The following is a 15,065-nucleotide window of genomic DNA, read 5'->3' on the forward strand; positions in this document are numbered from 1 at the left end:
ACACACACACACAAACACACTCACTCAAACACACATATAGACTTACTCAAACACACACAGACATACACACTCAAACACACTCACACTTACTCAAACACACATACAAAGACACACAATCAGACTTACTCAAACACACACAGACATACACACTCAGACTCACACAGACTAACTTAAACACACTCACACAGACTAACTCACACATACAGACAGGACATGTTAAAGTTTTATTAGAAACCAAATATCCTTATGACAGCTGCCTTGCTAAAATATACAAATTATTGTCATTAGGACCGCGTAGTTATTAAAGCAATAATCCCTGTTATTATTCCAATTTCCAATCAGTTAAAACACACCGCATACACCTACATTGTGGAGCATGGATTGGATTGGCCCTGAGAAATCACTCTGTCTTAATGACAGATCAGGTGAATATGATTTGTGGAAGGCGAAGCAAAAAAAAATAAAAAAAATTATTACTTACCGTAATTACTGGGACTTGCTCGGCAGTGTCAGTCTGTCTGGCACCCACACCGCGCAAAGTATCAAAATATAAATGGTATATGCACAGCAATGTAAAATGTATATTTACTTTTCAGAGGCAAGAATAGCTAGTGCTAAAATTACAATTAATAAAAAGGGTAATCAGTTAAAAATCTAATAGAGGGGTAAAAGCCTGTGTGAATCAAACTGATCTAAAACACATTTACTTTTAAACTGACAAACATGAATCACATACCATGAGGTTAGCCAAATTGGGTCTGTTTATTGTAGAGAAGAGGTGCATAAAAGGTAATATGATTATTATAAATAAATCAGTTCATCGCCTATGCAGAGAATTGGCAGGAGAATTGTTTATTGCTAAAAGAAAGTGTGATAAGATGTCACATTTAAGACTAGAGGCCCGGGGGGGGGGGGAAAGTATCTCCTGCAATGAAAAGAAAATCAAACTAGAACTCGTTACCTAAGGAAGTGTCACCGCCTCCTGCAACACCGGGCATCACCAGGGCGGTCACGGTCACACTATGCTCACCAGCTGGCAGCACCTTCGCTCCTCCGTCCAGTCCACGGAGTCCTCCAGACAGCCACAACACAAGTCAAGTGGGGCACTAGGCAGCAGCACGGCACGGGCACGCAGCAGAGAGTCTCTCAGCACTCAGCTCCCTCTACTGAGTCTGCCCGCCAGTCAATCTCTGTCAGCGCGCGCAACGTCACAAAATGGTCACATGGCCCACACCTGTCAATCAGCAGCCCAGCAGGCACGCCTCCCCGCAGTGCTGCTGAATGCTGTGATTGGCTGAAGTGACCTATCTCATCATGGAGGCGGTTTTGAGAACCGCCTCCATTAGAGCTTGTACAGGGCCCTGCGAGTCACCAGTGGGTGTTGCAGCTCTAAGTGAGAGCTTTATATCCATTGTTGCGCAATTAATGGGGGCAGCGGACCAGCTCACTGCCTCCTAATTGCGCAACAATGGAATATAGATGCCGGGTGAATATTTGCAGTGCACACAGCGCATGCGCAAAGCGCAGTAATGGACAAAGAATCAATGAGATAATAACAAACACTTTTTTTTGATTAATTTGATTAATTAAAATCTTTTTTTCCTCATTGGAAAGGGGAGGCACTGCCTCCCCTGCCTCCTATTACTGCACGTCACTGATACATACATACAAACACTAATAAAAATAGACATGAATACACATATAAACACATATGTATATATACTTTGGAGCCCTTTCCATTCAAATACCTTGTCATATACCATATACCTTTTAACCCATACTTTTTAATATATTTATATGATTATTTTTTATTAGCTAGTGTACATATGAGTGTGACTCTTTATTTTAATGTATTTATGTTGTATTTAATGCAACTTTTTTTTAGCCCTAACCTTTAAGTAGGTCTTCAGTTGCGCTAACCTGATTAGCGCAAATTTAGTTCGCTCTTGTGTAGTCGCATTTACTTTTTTTTTTTTTTTTTAAATAATTTTTATTGAGGTTTACAAGAAAAAAAAGACATACATGTAAATATGCAGATGAAACTGCTACATAACAGCAAGATGTAGTGTCATACAGAAGCATGATTATAGCATATTGATCAGTGACCACTAACATCAAGTGAATAGTAACAACAATAGTATGTCATACGAAGGGTACCAAGGCTAAACAAACCTCACATATTTTTTGTTTTATAACACAACGGTCCATGAACAGTCAAAAAGAAAAACAATATTATATGATAAAGACATAGATTGTCGAGTTATTAATTAATATCAAGCGAGAAATAGAGCAACTCAACAAATGCATAGCATATAGTACAAGAAAAGGAAAGAGGGGGAGGAAAGGGAAGAGGAGGGGAGAAAAAAAAAAAAAAAAAAAAAAAGGGAAAGGAAGGGAAAGGGGAGGGGAAATGACTTCCCACTACTAATTCCAAAAGATGCTATATTACTAGGTCTCTGCAGGAGAACCCACCGGCGATCGACACTCACCCCTCATAAGTGATATCACTAATAATCTCAATATATGAAGTAGAAGGCATTTCTAGCATGTGATGACCTCCTCTTCTAGGCATTGTCGCCAGGCTTCCCAACATAGACAGTGGATCGTGATTTTGTTATTAGCTGCAAAAACCACGCATTCCATGGTTTCAATATGTGCCATTGTGGACTTAATCTGACTCCATCTTGGGCCCTTAGATTGGAGCCATGCCTTAGCGATATTTAATTTAACAGACATAAAAATATATACACACAGTAATTTTAAATGTCGAGGCATCTTGTCAGTGAATAAATGGAACAGCGCTGCTGCTGGCCGGTTAGAATTCACTAAGCCTAGTTTGGTGCAATAATAGAATGCCCTAGTCCAGATTCTCTGAATCTTGGGACACTCCCACCACATATGGGCCGGGGACCCCACTCTGCCACATCCCCTCCAACACATGGGGGAGTTCGTTTTGGAGATCTGGAATAAGCGTAGGGGGGTATAATGCCATTGTGTCAAGATCTTAAAGTAGAGTTCAAAATAGGTAGTACTGTGAACCGTACTCTTAGTTAGTAAGGCTGCAGACCTCCATGCCTCTTCAGGGGCATTAAAATGCAGAGCACCCTCCCAATGTGTGATATAAAAAGACTTGTTGTATGTAGGTGCCTGTATAAGAGCAGAGTAAGCAAGAGAGAACACTCTTGGGGCAAGGTATCTTGCATCCCAAAGCTTTTCCCACAGAGTACGGGATCTTAGGGGTCCTGGAGTAAAGCCCCAAGAACGCAAGAAGTTTCGCAATCGAAAGAACTCAAAGCTCATCAGGGGCGAAGGGGAAAATTTATTTTGGAAGAGGGTAACTGAGAGCAAGCCCTCATCCGAGAACAAATCTCTTACAGACTGAATCTCAAGTGCCCTCCCCTCCAAAGGATGTGGATCTGCTAAGGCACCCAGTAAGCCTGTGATAGAGTGGGCCGGAGAGGGGTGTGGTGCAATTCCACTCCTATGATGAATTCTATCCCAAAACTTTAGGTTAGAAGCTATGACGTAATTTAAGCTTAGCTCTGGTTTCCTGGAGTGTCTTGGGATCCAGATTAGATCTCGCAGGCTGAGTCCCTTTGGTAGAGACGCCTGCTCAATTTCCGCCCACCTACTTTCAGGCGGCTCTAAACCCCAGGCTGTGATATGGGCTAACCTGGATGCCTCATGATAGACTGCTATATTAGGGGCTGCCGCTCCGCCTGCCAATATTGGATATGACATAATTTTCATCGCGACTCTAGGACGTTTCCTCTTCCAAATGAAATTGTTGCACAGTCTCTGGAACTGTGAAATTATGCTCTTAGGAATAGGGAGAGGAAGGCACCGGTAAAGATATGTCAGCTTTGGCAAAAGGTTCATTTTAATAGCAGCTATCCTGCCCCACCAGGAAATATTAGGTGAGTCCCATTTTACAAAGTATTCTTTAAACTTACATAATAGGGGGTGAAAGTTAGATGATATAATAGTAGAGATATTGTGCGATAGATAGACCCCCAAATGTTTAAGCCGTGTAGAGGACCAAACAAAAGGGAACTGTCGCTTTAATGCCTGGGAATCTAAATTGGAGATATTTAAAGTGAATGCTTCAGTTTTAGAGTAATTAAGTTTGTACATACTTATTTTCGAAAAGGTTTCTAGTAAATCAAATAATTTCGGTAGAGATTCCAACGGATCGGTGACCAAAACAGTTAAGTCATCCGTGAACAAAACTACCTTTTGGGTAGTTTCATGCAGTGTAATCCCCTTTATCCCAGCAGACTTCCTAATGGCTTCCGCAAGCGGTTCCATCATAAGAGCGAAGAGCAAGGGGGACAACGGACACCCTTGCCGGGTTCCGTTTGTAATTTTGAATTCAGGAGACAAAAACCCTAGTCCTCACACTCGGGCAGAAGGGTTAGAATATAACGCAAAAATTTTAGTGCAGATAAAAGGTGTAAATCCAAGATGCAGGAGTACCTCTCTCATATATAGCCAGTCGACTCGGTCAAACGCTTTCTCGGCGTCAAGCGACACCGCAGCGCATGAGAGACCGAGCCGACCCACTTCAAAAAATATGTTCAACAATCTTCTAGTATTATCAGGGCTTTGTAGCCCCAAGGTGAATCCCACTTGATCAGGGGTTACTAGACATGGGATCATCTTATTTAAGCGCTTAGCCAAGATCTTGGCATATAATTTTGCATCTAGATTTAGAAGGGAGATCGGTCTAAAATTGGGGCAAGCGTCCGGGGATTTCCCCGGCTTAGGTAAAGTTAAAATGGATGCCTGGAGGAATTCATTCGGAAAGTAGCCCAATTGTTCTGCTGAGTTAAACACCCGTGTGAGGAGAGGGGTTAAGCTAGCGCTAAAAGTTTTGTAGAATAAGTCGGAATACCCATCCGGGCCAGGGGATTTCCGAGGCTTGAGAGAGAAAATGGCATCTTTAACTTCCTCGATGGACATTGGAGCCTCTAAGGTAGCCACATGTTCCTCGGAAAGTTTTGGTAGAGATAGATTAGATAAGAACAATCTAATGTCTTCAACCCTAGGGGGTGCATGTCCCCCCAAGGTTTGCAGATTATATAGTTTTGCATAATAGCTGGCAAATTCCATCCCTATGTCATTAGGGTTAGTCAGTTTACGATTGTCAGTAATTAGATAAGGAATTCTGGCTTGGGCCGCTCTCTCACGCAACTTCCTCGCTAACAGGTAGTCAGGCTTATTCCCCTTAAGATAGAATAGTTTCTTATTTTCGCGTAATCTATTCTGGACTCTCTGATTTTCTAGTGTTCTAAGATGTTGTTGCACTGAAGAGATTCTTGGTAAAAGAGTGGTGTCTAGAGTTAGCTTGTGCAAGTTTGTCAAGGACCTGAGCTCCTTATGTAGTTGGGCCAAAGATATCGAGGATTCCCGTCGAGTTTGAGCCTGGAGTTTAATGAATAGACCCCGCAAATATGCTTTAAGGGCTCCCCACAAGAGGAAATTATCAACATCTCCTGTGTCATTTAGCTCAAGAAATGAAGCAATCTCAGCCTCAAACTTCTCAATCTGCCCCGGAACTGAAAGTAGTGAATCAATTAGTCGCCAAGGAGGTCTAGGGGACGGGTCGGTCACTCCATTCAGACATACAGACACTGGATTATGATCAGACCAAGTAACCTCTCCAATGGATGACCCTCCTATCCTATCCAAGAGCCAGGGGTTACTGAAAAAAAAATCAATTCTAGAATAAGAATCATGAACCGGGGAATAATAAGTGTAGTCTCTATTGGTGGAATTGAAAGAGCGCCACACATCAAAAAGGTTAGCCTGGGTCAAAAGGGTAAAGAATTTTTGGGATGTGTCCACGGTAGCCTTGTCTATAGGCCTACCGTGAGATACTCTTTTGTCCATTGCCGGGTCTATAACCATATTGAAATCCCCAGCAAGTAACAAAAGGCCTCTCTTTACTTTGTCTAGGCGAGATAAAAATTTCTTAAGATTTCTAATTTGAGAGGAATTTGGGCCATAATAGGAAGCTAATGTGTAGGTGTTACCCTCCAACTTACAGACCAAGATAAGAAATCTCCCCTGGGGGTCAGCCTCCATATGCAGTTTTTCATAGGTGACATCTCTGTGAACTAATATAGCGGTGCCTCTAGATTTTTTGATAAAGGAGGCTGTCTCTACAACCGGAAAATAGGGAGAACGGATAGGAATCGGTTCCCCAACCCGCCAGTGGGTCTCCTGCAAGAAGACAATTTTTGCTTTAAGGTATTTTAAAGAGCTAAACAATAAGCTTCTCTTGGTAGGGGAATTGAGTCCCCTAACGTTTTGTGAGACACATACAATAGACATCGTGAAAGGGAAGAGGGAAGAGAAAAAAAAAAAAAAGGGGGGGGGGGGGAAGGAAGGAGGGGGAGGGAGGGGAAGGGGGTATGAGGAAAAGTAATTAGTTTTGCGGTATATTCAAGGATTAACCACACTAAAAGTCACTGGTACACAAATTTACCAGAGAACTATAATTACTAAGTGAACGGTGAGAGAAGAAAAAAAAAACAAAAATAATAAAAAAGAAATAAGGGGACAAAATACAAACATAAAATTACCCTTGTAAAATTCAAATACAAAAAAAACAAAAACAGTCTAATCACTGGTAGGGTAGGTATATGAATGGGTGGGAAATGGAAGGACAAGCTATACAGGTTATAAATTGATACCCAAGGGGGAACGGGTAAGTGTATGAATAGAGGATGAATATTTTGATGCAGGATAAGCAGGGAAAAGGGTGGGGATAGGAAGGGCGGGAATGTATGAGTATAAAGTGAATAGCCAAGTTATGAAATATATAGGTATGCGAGTAGCTGATAAGCAAGTAGCTGATAAACAAAAAGGAGTGAAGGAACCGTGTAGATGTTTGGGTATATGGCCAGGGGGGGGGAGAGGATAGGTGAATAGATAAATGGATGAAGGTTTAATGGAGGTCGAATGGGGAAGGGGATGAGGTATGTAATATGATAGTAAGTAATTGAATGAGTGAGGGTTTGATGAAAGGTCAGCCAAAGGGGGGGTGAGATATGTTTATCTTAAGTGGTTCAATATAGTAAACCCAATGTGATAGTTTAATATCTTATCTCTATGTTAAAACTGACAATGAAAAAACACTGAAAAAGAGGGGGGCCAAAGGGAGACACCAGGGTAAATGCCACACACATAAGCTTAGATATGTTAGAGTTAGTAGCAACGAAAGACAGAAAATCCTAAAGTAATATCAAACCTTGTTCTGCGGAGTGCAGGAGAAAGAGAGAAAAAAAAAAGAGTTATACATAATTGTTTATAAAACATTCTATGGGAGGATTGGAGAATCTTCAGAATCCAGCGTAATATAATTGACAATATACCTCATAACAAGAAAACACGTCTACAAAGATATATCTAGGGATTAAATAGTCACCCATTACCATAAGTTAACCAAAATACTCCACCCGGTAGTGACGGACTGACCGCCACCCCCGGGTAAAGAAACAGAGCAACTCAGCATGTTCATCAGGCGTTATAAGTACAATACAAAAAGCATGCAAACATAAATCATTAATTATGCGCATGATCCCGGGTGAGGAGGAAAAAAAAAAAAGGGAAACCCCCCCCCACCCCCCTTCAGTCACACACTCAATCACACTCCCCATCCTCTCACCCGGGATCATTGCGCGAGATTGTACAGCAAGTACCTTAAAACAATATGTTACAAGTCAGGGTAGACTATCAATAAACTAGGCGCTATAGACATGACCCATTGCTCCCAAAAAATAAGCAAAACATGCAGCACAAGTTTTAACATATATAACGGTATAACTTGTATATTGGTGGTAGGAAGTGTCTCCTACCCTCCTAAGAGAAAGAACACATTATATGCATAAACTAGTCAGAACATTCAAAAACATGTTAGAAACATTTCAACATAGTAAGTTAAATTCTGAGACATATAGTCCTTTTAGACCAATGCCCGGTTACTTTACCAAACATGATCCTCTCATCAGGCAAATGTTCAAGTGTTTCCCTCTAGGAGAGAGGGGTCAAGGTCCCGTTTTTTGCGTTGAGGCATAGGATTCCAGGATGCTGCAGAGGGCCTCAGTGAGGTTTGAGAGGACAAGGTGTGAGTTAAAGTTGGCATTCCAGAAGAAGGATGAGATGATAAATTTCTTTCATTATTCTGTATTGCTTCCTCCACTGTCTCTCCAGAGATAAAACTTTTGTCCCAGGATTTGAGCAAGGCTAGGCCCTGGGAGACAGAGGTGATAGTGAAGGTACGGTCATTTCTGGTAACATGAAGTTTCGTGGGAAACCCCCACCTGTATTTGATGTTGTTTTGACGGAGATGTTTCGTTATGTCGGTGAAAGTTTTCCTTTGTTGAAGAGTTCTGGGAGAGAGATCAGCGAACACTTTAACATTGGCAAACTTGTCAGGCATCTCTGGATTCCGAAAGGCAGCTCTTTGCAATCGTTGTTTGTATGTATAAAAATGTAATCTCACAATTACATCTCTTGGTTGCTCAGAGGGTAAACCTCTAGGTCTCAGAGATCTATGTGCCCTATCGACCATGTTTTCTGTGGGAGATTGAGGTTTAGCTAGAAGAGCGAAGTATTCCAGTAAGAACGGTAAGAGTTCCGGATTGGTTATTTCCTCTGATATGCCTCTGATGCGCAGATTGTTTCTGTGGGACCTATTCTCTATGTCAGCCATCTTGTCTTCCAATTCAGCGATGTTGCCTGCCAGTATTTGTGTGTAGCCTAGTAAATTAGATTGTTCCACTGCAAGGTCTTCTTGTTTTCGTTCAACAGTATCCAATCTCTCAGTAGTGGAATGTAGATCTTTTTTTAGGTCAGCAATAGTTGAAGTCAGCTGTTCTGAGAATGAGATTGAAGAATGAAAGTGGGAGATGCCTGAGATTGATCTCCAGCTTGGAGATTGTGAATGGCAGCCATAGAAAGCGATGATGACTCTGGGCTGGAGGGAGGGGAAGAACCAGGTTCCCCCGTAGGCATCAGAGAAGCCTGATTAGGATCACTCATGGCCCCAAAGTGATCTACAACAGTCCGTTTGATTCCAGAGCTAGTCTTACTTCCATTCTTCTTCCTCTGTGAATGAGACATCTCTAGTACTCAGATAAAGAGGTGTCATACACCCAGCACAGGTTCAAATGTTCACGTGTGTTCTTCTCTTATGGATAAAAAAAAACAATCTTCAGCTGAAAGCAAGGTCTCCCCTAGTTGCAACACATTCAAGGGTGTAGCAGTGTGGGCATCCCCCAGGCCCCCCTCACCTAGTGTAGTTGCCTAGCCAGACATATCAAGATTGCTACGTAGTGCGGTGCTGTAAAATAGTGGCCTCCAGGTTGTGTGGAAAAAGGAAACAGTACAAGCAACTCACGCAGAGGGGAAGGAGAGTAGCAGCAGACAGTGGACACACTCTCCAGGGGATTTGTCACCACTGGACCAAGTCGGGCAAAGAATTTGGGTATGACCTGCTGCAACCAGATGCAGCAGGAAAGGGAGGAGAGTGTGCACGTTGGTTGTGTATTTATGTTGCAGGGTCAAGTCTAGCAGATATACTTTGTCTTCTCTATTGCAGCTTGACCTGTAGCATAGGCAGTATTCAATTTATAACTAGGTGTCTGTTTATGGTGAGATAGAGGGATGTTGCCCCATAAGTTCAACTGAGAAAATGTCCTGCAGTATATATTTTTTCTCCTTTTCCTTTATTTATTTTCTCTCTTTTTCCTTTCTATCTTTTTCTCTCCTTCTCCCCTCTGGGAAACCTGTTCAGGAGTGATGTGTTTGGCTCCTAAATTGCTCTGATTGTGAATTGCAGTGTCCAGATGAATTTGGAGAATATAGGCCTTTAATCTGGATAGTGCACAAATGGTAAGTTAATAGCAGTGCTGAGTAAAAAAGCCCACGTGGCGGTAGCACTGCAATATCCTGCAGGGCTAAAAATACACAGTGATCATATAAAAAAGGCAGGTGAATTGTGGTTGAAATGTTTCTGCTGCTTATATGAGAGTCTGATTACCACTCACGATGAGTTTCTTTCTAGGCAGATATTTAGTTCAAAGGCAATGGGCATATGCAGCGTTACAGGGAAAACAGTGAAGTGTAGCACTGAGTTAAAAATGGCGATTTTCCCGCCACAGCTACAGGCCTCTTAACAGCGGTGATATATTTATGTTTATCCCACACTTGTCTTCCCCCAAGTCTGTGTCTCTGTTATTGACAAAATAGTGTGTGTGGGTAGCAAAGACAGTGGTCAGTGCCCGCCCGGCCTCTACTTACAACAGCCGCAGCGGTTTCCCCGGACCTTGAAGATTTTCCGTTTGCCGCCTCAGGTGTACTCAAGTTCTTGGTGTTGTGGGCTAAGTTGCGCTCCGGAGCGGATCCCCGACCCTCCGGAGCCAAGAGCAAAGTTCAGATGCACAGCAGCCACAGCGGTCCCCCGGACCTTAGAGATTTTCTGTTTGCCGCCTCAGGTGTGTTCCAAGTTCTTGATGCTGTGTGTTAAGTTGTGCTCCGGAGCGGATCCCCGACCCTCCGGAGCCAAGAGCAAAATACAGATGCACCTGGAAGAAGGCGGTGAACGGGAACAAGTTGGTCGCTGCTAGAAATGAGCGCAGCAGATCTGAAGTGTGCTCGGCGTCTAGGAACTACTATGGCGGCTTGGCACTCACTCAGCGATCAAGTTGTTTTGTGTGCCCCAAAGATGAACGCCACAACAGTCAGGCAGATATCCCAAGGATTTAGGATGTCCCTCAATAAATCAATTTAACCTAGTAGCAGGCTATTTAACAAGTTTTTTTAAACAAGTTTTTATGGGTTATATTTCTTTTATCTCAGGAGCTCTAGTAAGATGCGTCTGGTATGTACGGCTGTTAGCTCCGCCCCCCATCGCATTTACTTTTAAATTGTAATTATTAGCGCTGCGGAATCTGTTGGCGCTCTACAAATAACCGATAATAATAATAATAAGCGCACAAGTTAACGCAGGTGCAAAATGTTTATATCATGCATGCTAATGTTTGTGCACCATTTGTAATCTAGCACTTAGTAGGGAAAAGGTGTATTGTGCCTCAATATGATTAAATATGTCACCACTCAGAAGGTATACACATTCAGAAGGTATATTCAGAAGACATGTGTATATATATATACATCTGAACATGTGTGTTTTTATATATTTATCCTATTTTGCTCCTTTACAGTCTTTCAGAGGAATATGGGTTTATATGTCCATATATGGGATCATAGAAGTGGAGATTTTATACATGTCTCACTTACGCGATCTATATGTATTAGACACATTTGTGTATATATAAAACCCATATTATTTATTGACATTGATCTACAGAAACACAGCCTCTGATGTTTTGTGAGATCCCTCTTCTTTCTTCTTTTTTTATATATATTTTTATACATATTTCTCTTTTGCATATACGGTGTTATCTAAACGTTACCCAATATGTTTTTAATGTATAACACAATATACTTTTTATGTAGAATGGAACACACTTTTCTTCTTTAGATGCTTTTTTACAGTGAGGGAAAAAAATATTTGATCCCCTGCTGATTTTGTACGGTTGCCCACTGACAAAGAAATGATCGGTCTATAATTTCAATGGTAGGTTTATTTCAACAGTGAGAAACAGAATAACAAAAAAAAAATCCAGAAAAACGCATTTCAAAAACGTTATAAATTGATTTGCATTTTAATGAGTGAAATAAAATTTTAAATACATTTTAATCTGTTTTAAATAGAAATACGTTAAATTCCTATGTTCTTCACTTACAAGAAAATGTTCTTTTTTAATATTTATTTCTATATAGTATCTATCTATATCTGGATACAAAACAGAGGGGCGCCTCATGTGTAGATCAGAGGTACAATCCAACATCACATCGCAAGTTGCCAAATGGGTACTCACATTTAGCTGGAGCACACTTATGTGCTGGTGGTAACAGGCTGATATCTTAGGGTGTATCAGCTAACCCTTGTCCCGGCTACAAACTGGAACACTGGATACAGCTCCCAAGTATAGTCCGCCCCAGGGTGCGGTTCCAATGATAGTAAGGTGCTGACACTTGGCTTTAGTTAAAAAGGGGTTTATTTAAAACTCACATAAAAAATAAGCATCAAGTGTGAGGGGGCATAAACATATAGCCCCTAATGCAACGCGTTTATTGGCTTTACAATCGCCATTTATCAGGCATAAAAGCACCCTATACTATCCTGAACTTTCAAATTAAAGGTAAACAATCAAAACATGTAATGAAACACACCCCTTTGGGGCATGACTGAACACATGTGTTATAGATAGATACATCATTAAACATGATACATTGTTACATATAATAATAAACTTCACAAAACAATAACAAATGGCTAGATTACAAGTTTTGCGTTAGGCTTAAAAAGCAGCGTCGGCCGGTCCTAACGCTGCTTTTTAACGCCCGCTGGTGTACCGCTCACTTTTTTGGCCAGACTTGGAAATACCGCAAATCCACTTACGTAAATTGCGTATCCTATTTTTTCAATGGGACTTGCATAGCGCCGGTATTACGAGTCTGACAAAAAGTGAGTGGTACACCCTCTCCTGTCAAGACTGGTACCGCATTTTAAAAAGAACAAAAAAGTGTAGGTGCACATTCAACCACTAGAGTCCACATAATTATGGCATATTTAAATATATACTTCAATTTGCTAAATATACTTGCACTGTTCAAAATAAGATTGGGGATAGATATCTCACACAATAATATCGACATATATTTAAATTGCAAAGAATATTATCAGAAAAATATGCTTTTAAATAAAAATGGGATCTTAGTCACACAATATGATCATATTCTGCTAAGCCAGTCTACCACTTACAAGGTGTCCCAAAATCAGACTGGTCCTATGCTAATCAGTATCCACACTGCAGCAAATTATATCTATGCAGAGTTCATTAGCTATATATATATATATATATATATATATATATATATATATATATATATATATATATATATATATATATATATATATATATATATATATATATATATATATAACACAAATGTTAAACTGGAACACACCTGAACTGGGTGGTGTGCATTAACCAAAAGGAGGGTTTGGTCAGCTCCTAATTAAAAAATTCTACAAAGGGTTTTTTTTGTTTAGCACACCACAAAAAGACTATTTGCAACCTAGCACACACATTGTGGAAGTGCTACCAAGGTGACCAACAATGGTTAGTTGATAAAAAAAACAAAAAAGTGTAGGTGCACATTCAACCACTAGAGTCCACATAATTATGGCATATTTAAATATATACTTCAATTTGCTAAATATATTTGCACTGTTCAAAATAAGATTGGGGATAGATATCGCACACAATAATATCAACATATATTTAAATTGCAAAGAATATTATCAGAAAAATATGCTTTTTTATTTAAAAGCATATTTTTCTGATATTATTCTTTGCAATTTAAATATATGGCTTTGGCATTGCTTTTTGGTAATTAGAAGGCTGCTAAATGCCACTGCGCACCACACGTGTTTTATGCCCAGCAGTGAAGGGGTTAATTAGGGAGCATGTAGGGAGCTTGTAGAGTTAATTTTAGCTTAAGTGTAGTGTAGTAGACAACCCAAAGTATTGATCTAGGCCCATTTTGGTATATTTAATGCCACCATTTCACCGCCAAATGCGATCAAATAAAAAAAAAAATTGTTCACTTTTTCACAAACTTTAGGTTTCTCACAGAAATTATTTACAAACAACTTATGCAATTATGGCATAAATGGTTGTAAATGCTTCTCTGGGATCCCCTTTGTTCAGAAATAGCAGACTTATATGGCTTTGGCGTTGCTTTTTGGTAATTAGAAGGCTGCTAAATGCCACTGCGCACCACATGTGTTTTATGCCCAGCAGTGAAGGGGTTAATTAGGGAGCATGTAGGCAGCTTGTAGAGTTACTTTTAGTTTAAGTGTAGTGTAGTAGACAACCCAAAGTATTGATCTAGGCCCATTTTGGTATATTTAATGCCACCATTTCACCGCCAAATACCGCCATAGACTTCAATAGGCAGGCGAATTTTAAAACCCACAGGGACTCTTTCTGGCCACAATAGTGATGGAAAAGTTGTTTCAAGGGGACTAACACCTGGACTGTGGCATGCCGGAGGGGGATCCATGGCAAAACTCCCATGGAAAATTACATAGTTGATGCAGAGTATGATGTTGTATCGATCAGGTAGTGTAAGGGTTACGCCCGCTTCACAGTGCGCAGTGTAGGTGATATACCTGCCCTGACCATGCTTTGCAGACCAGGTATCAGTGGTCAGATAGACCTTTGCCCCAACACTGTGTGCCAGACACGCCATTATAGCAGACTTATATGGCTTTGGCGTTGCTTTTTGGTAATTAGAAGGCTGCTAAATGCCACTGCGCACCACACATGTTTTATGCCCAGCAGTGAAGAGGTTAATTAGGGAGCATGTAGGGAGCTTGTAGAGTTAATTTTAGCTTAAGTGTAGTGTAGTAGACAACCCAAAGTATTGATCTAGGCCCATTTTGGTATATTTAATGCCACCGTTTCACCGCCAAATGCGATCAAATAAAAAAACATTGTTCACTTTTTCACAAACTTTAGGTTTCTCACAGAAATTATTTACAAACAACTTATGCAATTATGGCATAAATGGTTGTAAATGCTTCTCTGGGATCCCCTTTGTTCAGAAATAGCAGACTTATATGGCTTTGGCGTTGCTTTTTGGTAATTAGAAGGCTGCTAAATGCCACTGCACACCACACATGTTTTATGCCCAGCAGTGAAGGGATTAATTAGGGAGCATGTAGGCAGCTTTTAGAGTTAATTTTAGCTTAAGTGTAGTGTAGTAGACAACCCAAAGTATTGATCTAGGCCCATTTTGGTATATTTAATGCCACCATTTCACCGCCAAATGCGATCAAATAAAAAAAAAAGTTCACTTTTTCGCAAACTTTAGGTTTCTCACAGAAATTATTTACAAACAACTTATGCAATTATGGCATA

This window comes from Bombina bombina, chromosome 1 (assembly GCF_027579735.1).
Source record: "Bombina bombina isolate aBomBom1 chromosome 1, aBomBom1.pri, whole genome shotgun sequence".
In the NCBI taxonomy this organism is placed as follows: Eukaryota; Metazoa; Chordata; class Amphibia; order Anura; family Bombinatoridae; genus Bombina; species Bombina bombina.